General features: G+C 39.7%; 1 protein-coding gene across 1 annotated transcript in view; it reads right to left on the bottom strand.

Annotated features, from left to right (window-relative positions):
* ctbp2a (C-terminal binding protein 2a) overlaps nt 1–17473 on the bottom strand; it is a 79294-nt gene extending 61821 nt beyond the window's left edge. Inside the window, exon 1 of the mRNA XM_084947786.1 lies at nt 17155–17473. The gene's annotated coding sequence lies outside the window, so the exon portion shown is untranslated. The remainder of the gene's footprint in view (nt 1–17154) is intronic.
* Nucleotides 17474–18159: the final 686 nt, after the last annotated feature.

Below are 18159 nucleotides of genomic sequence, written 5' to 3'. Positions count from 1 at the left end.
ACCTCGGTGAACCAGTTTAACTATGTGAACTTGGTGATGAACAGTCTGTACACACAAAAAAAGAATTGAGCTGCACGAGTATGGGTATGCAGTAAAAGACTCACAAAAGCTAAAGAGAGACCTGGTGGCCTTGAGATAAATCTTATAAAGACTTCTTTTTTTTTAACCTTCTAAAGCTTAAAAAAAACCATTCAAATTTCTTTCCTCTAGCAATAATCTCAAGATCTGTCAGTTTTCTTTCTTTTTCATCTCCTTTTCTTTAAATCTTTCATATGGAAGCCTTGTGTCTACATCTGCCAGTCAAAGCCTTCATTCTTTTGAGGGTAAAGTGTGACATTTAGGAAATACGCTTCTTCAGTTCATTCAAGGATGAATGTAGTTTAGAAACCAAGAATCCCCAAGATGCCATTTCTGGACACTAACTACTTTAAATCTCATTAATGCAGCACATCAATGGACAGGGAAATCCTACAGTCAACATTTTGAGAAATACTTCTGTGCCAGCTACCAAAAGTTACACCTTAAGAGTCTATGATTAATGTCCCTGAAAGTGCAAGGTAGCAGAAACAGAGGAGGCAGCGAGGCGGAGGTAGTTAAGGTTTCTCTCCTCTCATTAATCGGATAGTTGGGGCTCTGAGGGGCACGTAAAGCTGTCACTCAGACCACTGATTTACACCTCCCTTCTCCTGGCAGGCTTCTTCTTCCTCCCTGTCTAAATACACCGGTTACTGGCAATTACAGCCTTCCTCTTTCTGCCTCTCCATCATCATCACAATCCCCAATGCCTGTCCGTCCATTTTTGGGCTTCTTCATGTATCCTTTTACCTCCTTTCGCATGTCCTGTCAGCCTCTGGCAGTCAGCGTCCTTTAATTTTCTATTTCTCCTTTACATCGCCTTTTCTCTGAACCATTTTCCCCATCTTCTCCCCTTCGCCGGCTCCCCCTCCTCCCTCTCACATTCTCACCGTCGTTTTCTCCTCGCAGCTCTAAATGAAATGAGACCGCTGCAGTACTAACTGCTGACTTGGGCTAATGCACAATTTTGTAATAATGCCTATTCGTTTAAGTCACCCAGGAAGCGCATAACTGTGACATTATTGTGCACAGTAGCCTGTTACCCTAACCCAGCGAGGCTTTCAGCATAGCCTGCATACCACCTTTCTCTAGTTCCTTACAGCTAATGAACATAAACAAAGTCTGGCATGAAATATCCACTGTCATAATTGGCCATTTATTTATACACAGCATCCCAAAACTATACAGACTACTCAAGACTCAACAAAGCGGGTCCACGTCTGAATTAAATAAAAAAAGACATTGTAAACACATCTCTAAATATGATTCTGCTGTGGTGCTGTTTCTCTATTGCCTGACAGCCTATATGCGGATTTACTGATCTCAACTCAGCGAGCGCTTTTTCGTGTAAAAACACACACACACATAAACAATCTTGCCTAAATTTCTATTACTTAAGCTGACAGGTAAAGAGCTTTGTCACAATAAACCCCTTTTTAGCAATAGGCTTTTACTGTGATAATAAATCATACTATTCTGCTTTCATTCAACATGATGTCAGTGACCTCAGTCCTATCTCTGCAAGTGACGAAGACCAGTCCTGGGTGCTAAACTAAGCGCGTGCTACTCTTACATGTAGGAGCATTACACTAGAAATTTGGGGCAGATTCTCTTCAAGGTCAGCATAAGAGATCAAATTCCCTGGGGATGAATGCTAGACATGATAATGAAAGGAAATTAAGGAAATGTTACGATGCAGCATGAGCAACCAGGTTGGGAGTTATACCGTCTAATAAGTTGCATGGCACCAAAAAAGAGCCATCATGAGCTAATACCCAACTTTCTCTTCCAATTAAATCAAATAGTTCTATTTTTTTTCTTTCAAAAAGTAAGAGTAAACACACCCTGTTTGTTTCAGTTTTACAAACTGTACTGGATTTGCCCAATTGAGCGGGGGTTTTCCAACATATTGGATTTTTGGCAACCCTAAAGAGGATTTAGCCAGAGCCAAAGGGCCAAAGTAGTGTAATTGCATTTGCCTGATTACAATAGACATTTTTGTTTCTCAAATGGGCCTACATCACAAGAAAGTGCATAGATTTGTGCCAAAAAAAACTTACAAAAACTCCCAAAAGACCCGTTCTAAGCCAGAAAAAAACCTGCTTAGGTGTGAACTGATCATCAAAACCATCTAAAAGTTCACTAATTCTTCTTCAGATTGCACAGTAATGTAATTAATATTTGTAGGACTTAAGCGCCAAGTCAAAGCTAAACAAAAATTTAGACCTGTATCAAATAATGTTTGATGTTTAATCATAAATAATGCCAGAATCATGTTTCAAACAATCCTTGCAGTCTTACTATAAATAAAAACGAAACACACATAATTGTTTAATCACTTAATTCAAATACAGAGACAAATAAAAAACAACACCACAAATACCATTTTCCACAACTTCAGTGGTCCCTCTTCAGAATGATTTTAGTCTAATAAAAAACACTTCTGTGTGGTGATGTTGGCCATTGGTAATATTAATTGTTGAACTTGATGATCTGTCTTTTTCTGCCAATTAACTGCTGAGCACCTGATGAATATGAACCAACTGAAAAATCAATTAAACTGTAAAGATTAGTTCATGACAAGAGTGCAAATGCTCACATTTTTTAAAAGAACTAAGTAATGAGACAAAAATGTAAATCCTTACTTAAGTTTCCTAAACTTTCTTAAAATACTGTCAAATCCATTGACTAGTGTTTAAATTTTTTTACATCTTCAGAATAACAGATTTTAAAAATAGATAAAATTATCAAACATAAATGTAAACCAAATTCAGAGATAGCCCATAGTTTCGTAATTTTATATTTTTATAATGTTTTAATATGCTGTTCAGTATTTTCTCGGATTTTGAGTTTGCATAAAAAACCTGAAGTCAATTTATGAAAGCAAACTCTGGCCTTCATATTTCTGGACACTTTTGGAAGTTCTACTCAAGAATTAACACAAATGTTGGTAAATGTTGGGTACAAGTGGTATACCACAAGTAGTTTTTTTCCCTTATGGAATCCTTATTTCCTGAGACGTACTGTATATGCTAGTTTTAAATACTACTGATTTTCTCATTTAGTTATCTTGTGTTTTTTCATTGTGCTCCTCCTGTCTCATCTCTGTATGTCTTTTGTTTCCATTTATTTTATTTCCTGTTTTATTTTGGAAGCTGTTTGTTCTTCTTCTGTTTTGTTTTGCTTTATTTCCCCAGCTTGTTGTCTTGATTGTGTTCAGCTTCCCCACCTGTTTCTTCTTCTGTTTTCTATCTCCTGTGTATATATTGTGTTAGTCTTCCTTTGTCCTGTATTTCTTGTATTTCCTGAATTTGTAGTCCTTGCAATTTCTGAATATTTGATGGTTTTTTGGATTTTGGACTTGCTTAGCTAATGCATTGCAGAGCACCAATCCACACTGACATGTGATTCTCTAGATCAGGGGTCTCGAAGTCCAGTCCTCGAGGGTCGGTGTCCTGATACTTTTCCATGTGTCCCTGTTGCAACACACCTGAATAAAATTAGTAGGTCATTAACAATCGTATAGAAGTTGACTGCATGCTGAAGTAGCAACCCCTAACCCTACTCAAGTAAATTTAAGTAAATGTAAGTATTTGGAAAAATGTACTTCTAAAAGTACTTTTATTGCACCATGTTCATTCACTCATGAGCTGCTGTAACATGAATCAAATGGCTGAAGTGCCACCTTAGCATGCAGTCAAGTTCTGTAGAGTCTTGCTAAGTTCGAGACCCCTGCTCTAGATTTAAGAGCATTAAAAGCTCAGTTTGTGTTCAACTCCTGGATCCTGTTCTTGGGTCCACAAAACAATAAAAATGTTTCTCCCCTGTAATTTCTCCTGCCTCCTAAAACTTTGGAACCCTGGTTTAATCTTATCAAACTTTGGATTTTGTTGTAAAACCAAAAAAGTTCAGTTTCATGCTAACATTTGAATACTTGACAGCATTTATGATTTCAGGTTTTGTGGTTCCATGCACAGCCTTAGCAACAGTATGTCTGAGTAGAAAAACTGTCACCAGGAGCTTAGCTCAGCTGTCAAAAGTGTAAGCGGTCTCGTACGCATTAAAATAACTAGAACAAAATGAAAGTAAGTTACTAAGCTGTGAGCTGAACGTCTTGGAGCATTTTTTCAAGGTCGAGAGACTTTAATTGGTGTGAGCCATCTGGCCTGCTACAAAGCCAGTGGGCTCTGATTACAAAAGGTCAACTAAAGCAGGTACAGTAGTAATATGCCCAACACTAAACAGCCAAAAACATCTTGTAAGGTTCTTTATAATGGTAAACTACATATGGCAACTGGACTGTAAGTACAGAAAATAGGGAGTAAATGGGGTTACAAAAAGGCCAAGCTTGCCCCAGAGGCCAATTCGCCGTGAGCTGAACGCCACTGACCTAGATTAATACCAACCACAGCAGCACCAGGACTATTAAACACACCCCGGTTTCCTGTATCCTGCCTCTCTGTCTGTGTGTGAAATGATTCCATCTGTCAGTCTCAGCTGGGCTGTGAGAACATCGCTGAACGCTGCTGCCCACACACACACACACACACTGTATGTATGCGCATATAGAGACAGACACCAAAAAACACAGACGTGTCGGCTGGGAACTGGGGCCAAGGTGGGTGTCTGGCTGCATCGTGCCTCTAGGGAGGGGGTCTGAGAAAGTCTGCCCAGCATGAAAGGCTTGACGATGGGGAGCCAGACATGAGATAGTGACAGTGGTCATGGACATCATTCCAAATAGTGTTCATTTAAGGCTTCATTCTCTCAATTCTGACTACTACCTGCACAGAACATTTTGTTTCAGGACAACCTGAAAGAACTTCTTTTTAATGACATTTTATCTCTATTCATTTCACCTCTGAGGACAGCCAAGCTTGTGGGAGTTCTTTTCAGCTTCTTTGTGAAATTACTAACTTGACAACATATAATTGCATACATGTGCACGCTTTCCTGCCTTTGTCTGTGTGCAGGCATGTGTGTGTGCCCCTGCCTTCATGTATATAAGTGTGTATAAGTCAGGTCATACCAAGATGATACCCCCATGCAAGGACAGAAGCCAGTATTCATACACCAGAGAGAAGAAACATAAAGAGCCAGCTATGAAAAAACAAAAAATCACCACCTGTGAGTAAGAGCATACAGAGAAGAAACTGGAAGGGGGGATAAGACAAGGGCACAGACGGATTAGGAGTCATGACTGATATTCATAGAAAAATAAGGGACAGAGAGCTTAACTGTGAAGAAAAAGAGCAGAGAAGAGAAAGGTCAGGGATGAGGTTTAACCAAGAGAGAGAAGACAATGGCGAGTAAGTAAAAACTGGAACAGAAAAAACTATGTTCTTTGAGTTATTTGAAATATTTCACAAGCTCAAACTTCCCCTGAGGCTGAATTGAGCAGAAAGCATATAACCTTCAAGTTTATCATCATTTCACATTTCTGTACGCTTTCAAATGAAAACGCTTTTCTCAGGGCACAAAAAAAGAAAAATGGTGTTAAAACACGGTATAATGGGTAATATTTAGAATACCAGGACACAATGACTGGTGTCAGGAAATCCTGTATTTCGTTTTGTATGTGAATTTTATGAAAAAAAAATTTGCTTCCAGCAATGCTGCACTGGCTCCATGTCTAACCTGGATAATGCGACTTCTCACTTTCTTTATATTTGACTATGCTGCCATTTTAAACAGCACATTCAGTAGAGCTGTAGGTATTACACGGAGCTCATGCATCAGCAAAATCGCTGACAATGGCAATAGCAATGAATTGCACACCCCTCTCTTCTCATGGCACAAAACTTAATTATTGGAAAAATGTTGATCAGCTAAAAAGATGCTTGGAGGTAGATCGGCATGTCAGATATTTAGTTTAAGAATAAAAGTGAAGAATAAAAGTACGTGGAGCTTAGATGTATGTGATGTAAGTAAGAGTTTGTTAAAGCTGCCTTAAAAGCCCAGCAACACCTATTTCCAACCTCACGAAGAGTCCCGAGGGGGGTACTCACAGAGGACTGAGTAGGAGTGACCAAGTCTGTGGATTTTCTCTGGCTCAGTGAAACATTAACCCACAGTAAATCCTTTTTGTTCAGGACCAGGAATCAAACATCTCTACATGGGGGGAAATCAAACATGTCTTTGTGCGAACAAGCTGACGAGTTGAAAAGCCAACCGTCCCACTGAGCACCTCAGCAGCACAGAATCAAAGAGTTAGCCTCTGGCTCACCAAACATTGATGATATCCATATTCATACTGACACAGTTAAGGTGATAAAACTCCATCTATCAGTTCCGCCATTTGTCTCATCAACAATGTGATCAATAAGAAGATAATAGCCCATTTTTCATAACAGAAGCTTTAGCTCTCCATACAGCAACAAGTAGATAACTTATCTTATGTGACAATGTGTAAGCATGTGTGTGTGTGTGGGGCTGATGCTCCGCAGGAGCTAAACTGCTGATACCCACTGCTCATTTAAATCAAGGAGAAGTGCATCCTCTCACTTAACAGTGTGCTTTAGGAGTCAAATGGTTTCATGGATATCAGCCAGATTTTTCCGCCTGGAATCCTGCCAGTATTTATGAAAGTAAAGAGGCTGTTCAATGCATGAAAATGTGCCACGCAGAAAGCAATGATCTGGACTGGATAGCTAAAATTACGTCATTAAAAAAAAAGTTAAAATATAAATTTGGAATTTTATTGTTCTGTTGTCTTAAGCACCCACTCAAAGACAAACACAGATAAATATTACAGTGAAAGCCATTAGAACAACCATCAATTTGTGGATTTAAATCAAGAAAATAGTTCAAGTCACTAGGGCTGTGCAACTGAGGCTTTAATCACTTAAACGCCCTGTCTAAGGAGCTTGCCATCTAGTTACCTAGCTTTCCAAATCAAAACCCTTTATTCCCTCTTAAATGACTCATAACTGAAATTATATAACAGTGCAAACAAAATGCCAAGGATGAGTAGATAGACCCTAGAAAATAGAATTTTTTGTCAGTGTCACATTTTACCTCACTAATGTTGCAAAGCACATTAGTCTAAAAACCCTCCAGAGATAACGACAAGTTAGCCATACTCCCTAAAACAGTGTCTTGGAGGCTGTGCTAAGAAGGTTGGATCATCTGTGATGGTTCAAAAAGTAGGCAGTAAACTGCTGTTGTTCACAGTCCTTCACATGATCACTAAAAAAAAACAGAACTATTACTTCAGAATTCATTGCAATTTACAGGTAATGAGTATATTATATGCTTATAGGCATGATACCAAAACCATATGCTGGAAATAAAGATGTCTATATTTTTCAGGTCAGTGCAGACATGGCTTAAACCTAGTGTATCATATATAATACATGAGTTTTTGAATTTTCTGGCAATTGTTTCATGGTTTGTGGGTAAAACATAAAGTAACAATAATGACAGGAATATATATATACATCTATAATTTTTAATATATTTGTTTTGTTTTTTATTTTGGAGAAAAATGTGGGAAAACTGCCTCAGATTCAACTTCATCTTTTACTGTTTCATGTTGACACAATGCAAAACCTAAAGGGCAGAAAGAACAACTAGATAAAACACTCCAGAAGCCGATGAATCTCCAGTGAGATTCCTGGCACTTCTGGCTGGCTACTGCAAAGAAAACAAGGACTCGATGCCTCGCAACAGTGCTACCCAACCAGAACCCCGAGGGCCCTGTCTTAAGGACTAAGAGCCTTACTCTACCACACAGCATCAGTAAGCTTGTAAAATAAGCTGTTACACTTTATATGCATCATAACCATTGCAATAATACATAGCAGATGCCTGATTTTCACAAACAGATTTCCCTAAGGGTTTTTTTTCCTGGGTATAAGCCTGTTCTTTGTCTTTAGATAATGTCCACGCTTCCATAAAGACAGAATGGGATCTTTTATTAGAAAAAACCCCCACATTCAGTTAATAAAATAAGCTGTCACACCTTCTACTGCTATTAGAAGTAACACTCAAAAAGTGTGCATGCATGCTGAAAGTATACATACTGCACTACTCCAGATTAAAATATCCTATTAGCACGCACATTTGCAGAGCTATTAGCATTTAAACATGCAGGCGCTGCGCTCCTTTCAAAATGCCATTTTTACTCTGCTGCGAGGAGAGTTCTCCAGTTGTCATAAACAACTTTCTTTTTTTTTTTTATTCAAGGACCTTTTCAAATGTCAGGGCCAATCAAACACAACACGACAGGTCTCTGGGTGGAAAAAAAAATACAGCTCAGAGGGCAGAGAAGAAAGCGGACTTATCATGCATATTCATGTCGCAGGAAGGTTCAATGACTGCTGTCTCTGAGAATTGTGAGCAGTGGCAAAAAAGGTTTGTCTGTTAAGAGACAGCTGAAAAAAAGTAAGCTTTTAACTCTTTCCACCCCTTCGACCACCATGTCCAAATGTCAGTGTCAAAGAGCCACAATGGCCAAAGCATTGTGTGCCCCCATGAGTGACTTCCAAAACCCAAACTCCATCTTTTTTTTTGTCCCTTTTCTCCTCGTCAGCAAATTTGGACAGAAAAGTTTTCTCTGTGAAGTAGTGCTCAGCAGAATGGCAAACAAACAGAGCCATCTCTCCACTGGCCAGGGCCCACTTCAGCACTTTAGACATCTCTTTCAGTTTACAGCTTGCCTAAATCAGCAGGATGGATCCTCCTGACACAAGTCTATGTCAGCTGCACTGGAATAGGGTCTCTGCAGAGACACAATGGAACTTGCTTCCTCCCCCCTACTCCTCTTTATGCCACCTCCCTCGAGAGACAGGAGAGAGCGATTAAGAAGGAACGGGGAAGAAAAAAAAAAGCGAAGAATTTAAATACAGTACATGTGCCTGCACTTTCAGCCTGTGTGTATATGTGTGTAATCTGCAGGAAACTTCACCGGCTAGGAGAGCGAGAGCTGAACGCCCCACTGGTATTCTCCTCTCTATCTGTTCCTGTCTTTCTCTCTCCTTCACTTCCTGCCTCTCTTCATTAGTCTCTGTCTATTCTCTTTGGCTCCAGCGAGGAACAGTCATCCAGGAGGACATTATTAGCTGTCAGCATTAACAACCAGCGTAGCCACTGCAGAAGCAGAGTCAGTTTCTTAAAAAATGCTCGCAGAAAGCTTCTTCTCTGCCCCAGTGAGCAGAGCAGGCAGTCAGGACAGCCTGCTGTGTGCAGATGGTGCTTTGTGTCTGCTAGTTCCTGCAAAAGTGACACGCAGACACCAATCGCAAAAACGCACAGAGACTTGCACACCTAGCTGGAACCTGGTACTACTATTCATTCCTAATCCTCTGTGGTTTGCATGAAAGTTAATGGCAGGTGTTTAAAGCTCCGGCTATGCCAAGTGAGGGAGGGGAGGTAAATGGGAGAAGATCAACTCTTTTTTTTTTCTCCGCTGGCAAACACACACACACTTTTCCATGTTGAAAAGGTGTATTACAGTCCTGTTAGATCTCCAAAGTATGACCCTTCATCCATTGTTATCCTTCCCCTCCTCATCCTGTCTTACTCTGGCATAATGTCCATGAATGCAGTTGAGAGTAATTAGGACTTCTATGGAGGAAAATAGACAGTCATTAAGAAGGAACAGGGAATCCACAGTGTGATAGTTCGTGCCAGGTGGGAGGATATTACACGGCCAAGCAAGAGCTAGCAAACTCCCTCGATCATAAATATAAGGAAGAGCAAACATCCACCACTGCTCTTCCACTGCTGCCAAGAGCTTTCCTACAATCATATAATGAGTTAATAATTTAGAGAAATGCTCATCTCTTTCCTCATCACATATTGTGCCACATTCACTATAATATAGGCTTCAGTCACCCCCCTTGAAAAATCTAGAGTGTGCTTATTAAAAGGCTCGAATGATGTTACAGACTCCTAGGCACACATGTTTAATGGAGCCCTAATCAACATGGTGCAGTGGTCAGGCTTTTTCCTTTTTCTTAATATATTATTCTGCACAGGGCAAAACTCATTCAAATTCTAAAACAAATATCCAGACTTTTTCTTTAATCAATCAGACATAGATGCAGAGCATGTACTGCACACTCTTCATTATGGGGAGTGCACTGTACCTCACTTAAAAAGAAACACAACACTGCTCGAAACGCCTTATATTATTTAATGTTGAATGGGAAATACAACAACCAGATCTGTTGTTTGTTTTTTTTTTCTTTTATTGGGGGAATACAGAGTTCACCGTACACTGTCTTCCTACAAATGCCTGTCTTTCTCCTGTTTTCCTCCACTGCTCTCCAGGTTCTTTCTGTGTGTCTATCAATCAGCTTTACAATCCCCTCATCTGCCATCTTTTTCTCTTTTCTTCACCTCTGTCTTTTTCTAGAAATGCGAAAAAGCTACATATACTACAGAAAAGACGAAACATAACCCAGTATTCTGTTTTGTAATGTCAGGATTTAAAAAAATTAAAGAATTTAGACATATGAGATAGAAACAGCGGCTCTTATTCATTATTTAGAGCCCTGTACTTCATTAGAAAAATGTAAAGGAAGTGATGTTACATCAAAATTAACACTGAGAGCTTTTTTGCTTTTTATAGCAATAATTTACATTTAAGTTGTCCCAGACTTTAAGCTGTCTCTGCATGATTGTCATCCTCTAAGTCTCCTTCATTGTTCTACTCTGTCACAACTTCACCGAAGTCAAACTTTATAGTAAGTTTAGATTCAATGGCCATCAGTGAGAGCACACTGAGGTGCTGTTGAGTCTTTTACGTTTAGTTACAGCCAAATTCAAAAACATATGAAGGGCTACAAACACGTATGGGAAAAGCTGTTTTGAGATGTTTTAGAGATGTATCCTGTTCATTCTGTACAAAGCATCAGAATTGGGTCATTTCCTTTGCAAAGTTATGATCTAAATCAGACAGGTATAAGCACACGGTGCATCAGCTAGTTTATGAGCATGAATATTCACATCCTCAGCTTCCATGTGCAGTAGAATCCCAAATTTTCACTAATGCTGCCAATCTGTGGTATAAACAGGCACCTCACTTGTCAATATTGAGGTTAAATGTTTCTACCGCCTAAAGCTCCATGCCTTTCAGTGTTACTTGTGCTCGGTAGATTCATCTGCAAACACTTTAGGCTTCTTGGTGTGCTGCAGTTCACCTTCATATGACTGGCACACAATGGGAACACTCACTGCATATCTTGTGATCAAGCTGATTTATAAGTGAATTATCCCATGTTCACAAAGAGACAAAAAGCAGTGAGTGGATCCATGTCGGCCTTTTGTAAGCGCTCACTTGTCACTTTGAATCTGCTTAAAACACGGTCCCAAAACTGCGCCGTGAATTTTAAGACAGCCCAGCTTGGGAAAACAGTTCTGCCGCCTCTTGGCATGCATTGCATTTTCCTTCCATATCAGAGGATATGTCATTAGGAACATCCATTATTGCACATAATTTCCACAAAGTGCTTTAGATGCATCTGCATGGAAACTACAGCGTGTGAATATAATGTCCACTTTAATGTTGTTAAAAAAAATCATTTTTAAAATCTAAAAGTACAAAACACATAAAAACTGCAAAGGTCAAAGAAACTTTTTGCATCTTAGCTGCGTCCTTATATACTGTTGACATCCACCAAATTCAGAGATTAAGCTGCACATCGATTAAGGGATTTTTTTTTTAAGTGAGACTGCAGCCCATTATACTGGCCCGTCATATTACTTACATGTCGTATGCCTGGCTTCGACAGTTCTTAGGATCTATGTTTAAACTGCCAAGCATGGCCAGTACAACCTCAGCCAGGCTTTCCCGAGTGACTCCAAATTGGTACAAAGCCAACAAATCTTTCAACTATCTTTCCCCTCCCCACGAATCCGAAATTAATGTAAGCCAGCGAGTATGTGAGAGATCAGAAGTAGAGTCTGAACTGAAAAATTGCCTGCTGTATTTCTGTGACTATATATGCTTTTTTCTTTTCACCCATTTGCTGAATCAATCCCTCACATACAGTGGATGAAAGATAAGATGTGCTGCCTCTGCCCTTTTTGTCCAAACTTGTTAATATGCTCAGTAAGAAAAGAGTCAAACTTTAAATTGATTTCAGTTAGTTATCATTATTTGGAGATTTAAGTGATCAGTCTGGTTTCACCTTAAGTGCTTTGAGGTTATTGTTGTTGTGCTTTGGCGCTATTAAAATAAAACCAAACTGGATTAAATTGAATTGAACTTAAAAACATGTCAGTAACTTTACGCTTCAGTGCCACTCTCCACTACTGCATCTCTCCCTCAAGCTTCTGAACTAGCTTGGTGTTCATCTTCCCGGTTCCAGCGGCTAAAGAGCACAAATCAAAGTTAACATGCAAGTGCAATGATCAGATCATTTTTTCACAAACACAAAAACCACTAACAAAGTGGCTTTTTCCCCATTGACGGAGAATATATAATCTTATATAATCTTCTTACACTTTTTCACCATTTAGAAGATGACATGTCAGAAGGTTGTTAGTGAGAGAGCATAATTAACCTCCTAAGCAATAATCACGAGTGGAGGCAGGTTATTTGGATCTCTGATTATGAAAGGCAGTAGGCCCTCAACTGATAAGGAAATTGCGAGCTTGGTTTAAGAGGGAAAACTAATCTGTGAAAGGGGGATTGGCATGGAAAGACTGTATTTTATGAGTAATATTGTTCTGTGTAGGAAAATACAAACATGCTCTTGACTGGTTTCAAAAGTAAATAACTTTTTTTTTTAAAAAGCTCACTTTTGGACCCCCAAATGGTCCAAGCCCCTAAACACATACCCAGTTTGCCTCATGGATGATGCAGCTCAGCTTTTTATAGTTAATAGATAAAAAAGCTTTTGACTTTCAGGGCAGTATGAGCATTTACATCATAAGCAGGAAAGTTAATTTCTGTACATACACCATGCATTCATACTCAGAACGCAAACATTTGAGAATCGAATCCATTTCATTCCAGTGGGTATAGGCTCTTCAGTGTTTGGAGGGTATGTTAACAAACAATCTACTAAAACACATGCAGAGTGTGAACCGTGAAATATGCATGCTTCAATAATTGTTTACTGCATGTCATATCTCTATTGTAATATTGAAAAATATGTTATCAAATATTGCAGAGTTAAACTCCATCACCAAAGACTCTTTGTAGTCTTTGTGTTTCCATTTGAAAAACTACATAGTAGTCATGCAATCACTACAATAGCATCCAAATATCAAAAACGGCCGCTATTTACCCTGTTAAGTACTGTAGTCTTTCTTTACATGCGAAGAAGCAGAATAAGGTCATCTACAAAAACAGGAAAAACTACAAATGGCACAACAAAATCTAGATTTTCTAGTGGAGCTGCTACGGTAGCTCCAGCTTAGTATGGAAGTACTCTGTGTTTGGGATGGACGATCAAGGGGCAATAATTAATTCAAAAAAGGCAAAATGCAATATGCTTTCAGTCCAAGGGAGGAAACAGATCCAATTTAGGAAAGCACTTAAAATAATGACATTTGGATCTTTTTATAGAATTCAAGCTGAGTAAGTTTCAGTCCATATTAACAACATCCAAAGTATTATTTACCATTTTGTTTGAGGCCACTGACACTGCTATTGTGAAAATGTTCCATAGGCTCATAGTAACATTAGTAGGCTACTCAGCAACTATCTTAATACTTCAGTCTGTTTCCTATCACTTTACCATATATGCAATGTGGAAATGTTCGTGTTTAAGTAGCTACATTTTTTTTTATGTAGTAGCAAATTGGGTATCCAGAATTGTATTAGTCCTTTTGTATTGGTAGTGATTATTACATTTATGGCATCGTGACATTCCTAATATGATCCCAGACATCCAGAAATTACGCAGCATCTCTCAAAAACAGTACAAGCAACAATGCACCTCAGTGATGGCATCACTTTGGATTTAATGTGTAGCTTTTGGCAACACTATGATTCTGCAGTTTTGCGTTTGATTGTCTCAATTAAAAATCTTAATGCTTTCAAATACAGCAGTGGGCTAGAACTTGCTTATTTCCTGGCTGCTGCATTAGCTAAACTGCAATTCAAATACATTATGTGGAATTGGCTAAGCTTTCAAAGAGGCTTGTAAGACGCCAGTGTTGCAGGACCAAAGTAAAAAAAAAAAAAAGAATACACCCATGAGAGTATGGGGAGGGGGGAAAGGGTTTGGCTGTACATAAGAGCAACCACTGAGGATGTTTTCCTTTCTCCATACTGTGTATATCCTATCAGTGGTGGCAGAGAAGAGTGCATGGCACCCACATGTACAAACAGCGAGTCAGAGAGCGCAGCGACTTTTAAGCACACTGAGCAAACAGGTCTTATCAGCGAGGAGAATCAGACACCTGCTGCTGTCTGCTGCAGTCCACATCCACTCTCCCAAAACTATCCTTGACAAGCAGAAGGAAAAAAACGACACACTCAGAGACACAGCACAACAGCACAGGGAGAAAGCAGGTGCAGAAGATTTGCAAAATGCACCAATTAAACTAAACACAGCAGATTTTTAAATGTGTGTTCTTTGAGAAAAAACTATTACCAGGCAGCAGCAGTTGTTAACATAGCACAACAGTTGCTCAAAGAATAATTAAAGTACAACTGTTCCCTCGTCATTGTAATGCCTCTCAAGTGCTCAGCCCTCGGTTTGCAAAGTGCACTACATCACAGCACAATCTTTGTTTTCAGCATCAAAGCCTTAATGCAATCTGAGGATTGAGTTGTAAGATGTCTAAAGATCTGTGTCACATGCGCTGAGGTGGAAAAAAGCTTTTGTTGTTGTTGTTGTTGTTTATTGTGTTGGGGGTTTTTTTGTTTGTTTTTTTAACATGCAAATTTCAACTTCAAACTGTGACGAAATAAACTGAACTGAACTGGATAATTAGCTGTAGTTGATTTTTTTTTTCGAACAAAACTCGCATAAAGAAAATCAAAACCTAGATTTATCCGATAAAAGATTAATTGCAGTCATGCTCAAAGAGACCTGTGGTATAGTTGGTACATTTTCAGCCTCTTGCAACTAGCACAGTGCAATTTCACACCCGTTACCCCCTCTCCACAATGCACAGCAAAAAAAAATCACATGACAGTACAATCCTCTCAAACCAACCTACGGGAAGTTTTAGGGAGCCGTTAGTACTCTGGCCATTATGGGAATTCTCAGAAGAGCTCACAAGAGCTATTCCAGCAGCATCTAAATTACTGTGTTAAATGGAGAATTAGGCTCTGAGAATATGATTAACCAATTGTAATTGCTTTGCTTCTGTGACTTCAAAACAGGCAGTCGATGCATGATTATGATTTTCCTTTTGCTGTTGTTGTGCTTCTAGCTGTTCCTCTTTACAGAGTAATCATATCAACAAAAGGACATGGATATAGTTCAAGTAAGTGCTCGCTTTCTTAATAAACAAAACATGCGACCTCTGTCCAAAGAAAAGCAAATGCCAAATAAGCAGGCACATGCCAGTAAGAGCAGCTGTGCTTTCAAAAACTATCATCTTTTCCTGCTCTGGTGCACTTGCTCCCCAGTTTGCATCTCAACTCTCCAGCATGGTATAACACAGCAGAGACACACAAATAAGTCCCTACACAAGCATGTTGCACAGCAAATCAGCCATGTACAACGGTGCTCAGTACAAGCACAAATCATGTTCCTAATCACAGTACAGTGACTCCAGCAGTCACCAGGGAATATCTGTTGAGGCAAATGAGACTCCTGTTTTCCAGTACAAACACAGGCGCACAGGCACATCAACACCGAGCGCTACCATGAAGCACAAGCTGTGTCTGTGTGCGTATGTATGTATATATCATAAATATTAAAACGGTGATTTTGCATTTTCTTGGTATTTTCCCCTTCAGCGATGAATCAAAAGGCCTGATAGGAGCTGCCATGTACACTCTGATGCTGCCTGTGATGCATTTGCCTTGAGAGGCCAGCTTTCATATCTCAACACACACAGTCCACAAAGACAACAGGAAAGTAAGTTCAACCCCCACCACAACTCCCCCATCAGAGCTGAAGGTTGGCAGATGAGGGGAGAGATAGGGAAAGGCAAACGGGGAGGGTGGTGCTGCAGGTGGGACTGAAGGAGCTGGGAAAAACAAAATCAGAGTATCTGAAACTCCACATTATCTGATTCAAAGCAAGCCGAATTAAATGTTCGGCTAAATGTAGCGTTTAAAATGCAAATACTGGGATCTGGAAGGGTGCAGGTCATGGCCTGCACATCATTAACAAAGGTCTTTTCTCCGAAGGAAGGCTCCACACTAAGTTTCCTTGCCTGTTGTGACAATGCCCAAGGGGGTAGAGCAGATGTCCGTTGCCAGCAGCACATCTGCATACAGCCTCTTATCCCCACCCCTTCACTGGCCAGACAATGGAGCCGCCCTCCTCGTCCTCCTCCTCCACTTGAAGCTTTCTTTCACTACAGCCTCCAAATGCAGTTTAAAAAAAAAAGAAAAGAAAAGAAAAGAAAAGAAAAGGGAGTGAGAGTTATGAGAACCAGTGCCTACTCTGTGCTTCTCAAAAGTAAGAAATAGAAGGACCATCCTCTGTGTGAAAATGTGCAGATGCTCATATGGATATCTGATTGAGTGATTAACTTATTTGGCACTCACTAATTAGTATGCTACAGCTGATTAGAGATGTCCAAACTGATGCCAGGAAGAACTGCAAAATAGGCCTGCACCAGTACTAAACTTTTAATCAAACTCCTTCCGTGCATGTTCTTCCTGGTTTCGGATGAAAAATGAAAAAAAAAATCTATCAATGCAATTTTTTAAATTTTATTTAAAGCACTCATAGCTGATCTTGATTGGACGTTTAATGGATGTTCACCGTTACCTTTTAATTGCCCAGCCTCATTAGGAACTTAATAAAGCCAATTTCCACATCACTATGAAGTGGAGTATCGGCTAATGTCTACTCCCACCCTCCCTTGTCTCTCCTTGCTGATGGCGCAGGGACACATGGACAGCGATGCGAGTATAGCTTTCAAACTATACCCCGGTGGAGCACACACCGACATATTTTACACCACCTTTGCAATAATCTTGAATCCTACCTCGACTGGATGTTTACTGAGAGTTCAAACGTCGGCTTTGGGGGCTCCAGAAATAGCATCGCAGGCTACGCATTTCAAATTCGCTTGTTATCTCGGATTTAGATAATGATCCACCTTTAGATGACATAAAAACTTAATCCTGAACGCAACGGGACAATCTCCGGCGCAGGGAAACGGTGCCTGGTGTCGGGTTTTACGGGGGGAAGTAGCCTCGGCTCTCGGTGTGCCTGGTTATCCTGCTGTTTACTTATACGGTTCATAAACACTCCTATTCTTTTCCTCCTGCCAGAATTGAGAGGTGTGTATCAGTTTGCTTTTCCTTTTTTTCCCCTCTCGCTTTTTGAGTGAGGCGGAGCCTTTGCCCACTTCTCCCTCACACACACACACACTCAACACTCTACACGCGGGCCCGCGCGCGCACAGCACAGATGAGAGTCTCTCCTTCCAGTTGATATAGATGGGACAGTAGGAATTTTCGAGAAAGGCGATTCAGACTCGACTATTATTCAGTACATTTTCCTTCGTAATGTTAAGCCTCGGTTACTACAGTTAAATATGTTTGGGGGGGTTTGTATTCATTTTCTTTTTCTTTGTTGTTTGTATGGTTTGTCTGAAAACTCTTGTCTTCTTACCACCAGCTCCTTTCAAACAAGTTATTTATTGAACGTCTGAATTGAGATGCAGCAATGAATCCTTGTAATATCTTCTTCGATCAGTACAGAGACAATATATACAAATCTATACAGTGTCTCTAATACTAATTTAAGTACAGCTTATTAGTGTGCACAGGGTTTTAGTCTGAGTAGATAGACAGGATAAGCAAGTGTTAGGTTCAACTCACATTGCTATTTTGTTACCCTAAAAATAAATAAATAAAATGAACAGACATTAATGCCTCACCTTTACAGCCTACACAAACAAATTGAAGCATAAGCAATCTATCATGACCTGTTATCCATAATAGCCATAAATCCACAGTATGCTCCTAGTAATGCTGTGTGTATC

This window comes from Perissodus microlepis, chromosome 13 (assembly GCF_051167445.1).
Source record: "Perissodus microlepis isolate ML-2025 ecotype Zambia chromosome 13, ASM5116744v1, whole genome shotgun sequence".
NCBI lineage: Eukaryota > Metazoa > Chordata > Actinopteri > Cichliformes > Cichlidae > Perissodus > Perissodus microlepis.
Note: the sequence above shows the minus strand (reverse complement) of the source record. Positions and strands in the feature narration are given on the sequence as shown.